The sequence below is a fragment of the Schistocerca piceifrons genome, chromosome 5 (genome assembly GCF_021461385.2).
Source record: "Schistocerca piceifrons isolate TAMUIC-IGC-003096 chromosome 5, iqSchPice1.1, whole genome shotgun sequence".
In the NCBI taxonomy this organism is placed as follows: Eukaryota; Metazoa; Arthropoda; class Insecta; order Orthoptera; family Acrididae; genus Schistocerca; species Schistocerca piceifrons.
In genome coordinates, this window is record NC_060142.1 from 5,132,998 (window position 1) to 5,134,966 (window position 1,969).

A 1,969-nucleotide genomic window follows, 5' to 3' on the forward strand; every position below is an offset into this window, starting at 1 on the left:
TTTCCATTGAAACGTGACTCGAATTAGTAGGTGAAGTCATTGAGCACATAATATTTCATAGCGACGCAATTTCTGTGTTAATTATTCATGTGAGGGAGCGAGGGTTGAAGTAAAGTGGGAACAGTGTATCGGAAAGGAGATACTCGTATCTCAAAACTAAATCATGTGGTTTCCATTGAAACGTGACTCGATTTAGGGGGAGAAGTCATTGAGCACATAGTGTTTCATAGCGACGCAATTTCTGTGTTAATTATTCATGTGAGGGAGCGAGGGATGTAGTACAGTGGGAACAGTGCATCGGAAAGGAGATACTCGTTTCACAAAACTCAATCATGTCGTTTCCATAGAAACGTTACACGATTAAGAAGGAGAAGTCATAGAACCCATAGTATTTCATAGCGACGCAATTTCTGTGTTAATTCGTCAATGTTAGGGAGCGAGCGTTGAGGTAAAGAATGAATAGTGCATCGGAAAGGAGTTACTCGTGTCCCAAAACTAAATCCTGTCGTTTCCATAGAAACGTGACTCGATTTAGGAGGAGAAGTCATTGAGCACATAGTATTTCATAGCGACGCAATTTCTCTGTTAATTATTCATATGAGGGAGCGAGGGAAGTAGTAAAGTGGGAACAGTGCATCGGAAAGGAGATACTCGTGTCCCAAAACTCAATCCTGTCGTTTCCATAGAAGCGTTACACGATTTAGAAGGAGAAGTCATAGAACCAATAGTGTTTCATAGCGACGCAATTTCTGTGTTAATTCGTCAATGTGAGGGAGCGAGCGTTGAGGTAAAGAATGAATAGTGCATCGGAAAGGAGTTGCTCGTATCCCAAAACTAAATCCTGTCGTTTCCATTGAAACGTGACTCGATTTAGGAGGAGAAGTCATTGAGCACATAGTATTTCATAGCGACGCAATTTCTGTGTTAATTAATCATGTGAGGGAGCGAGGGATATAGTAAAGTCGGAACAGTGCATCGGAAAGGAGATACTCGTATTCCAAAACTAAATCCTGTCGTTTCCATTGAAACGTGACTCTATTTAGGAGGAGAAGTCATTGAGCACATAGTATTTCATAGCGACGCAATTTCTGTGTTAATTATTTATGTGAGGGATCGAGGGATGTAGTAAAGTGGGAACAGTGCATCGGAAAGGAGATACTCGTATCCCAAAACTAAATCCTGTCGTATCCATTGAAACGTGACTCGATTTAGGAGGAGAAGTCATTGAGCACATAGTATTTCATAGCGACGCAATTTCTGTGTTAATTAATCATGTGAGGGAGCGAGGGATGTAGTAAAGTCGGAACAGTGCATCGGAAAGGAGATACTCGTATCCCATAACTAAATCCTGTCGTTTCCATTGAAACGTGACTCGATTTAGGAGGAGAAGTCATTGAGCACATAGTATTTCATAGCGACGCCATTTCTGTGTTAATTATTTATGTGAGGGAGCGAGGGATGTAGTAAGTGGGAACAGTGCATCGGAAAGGAGATACTCGTATCCCAAAACTAAATCCTCTCGTTTCCATTGAAACGTGACTCGATTTAGGAGGAGAAGTCATTGAGCACATAGTATTTCATAGCGACGCAAGACTGTGTTAATTATTCATGTGAGGGAGCGAGGGATGTAGTAAAGTGGGAACAGTGCATCGGAAAGGAGATACTCGTATCCGAAAACTAAATCCTGTCGTTTCCATTGAAACGTGACTCGATTTAGGAGGAGAAGTCATTGAGCACATAGTATTTCATAGCGTCGCAATTTCTGTGTTAATTATTCATGTCAGGGAGCGAGGGATGTAGTAAAGTGGGAACAGTGCATCGGAAAGGAGATACTCGTATCCCAAAACTAAATCCTGCCGTTTCCATTGAAACGTGACTCGATTTAGGAGGAGAAGTCATTGAGCACATAGTATTTCATAGCGACGCAATTTCTGTGTTAATTATTCACGTGAGGGAGCGAGGGATGTAG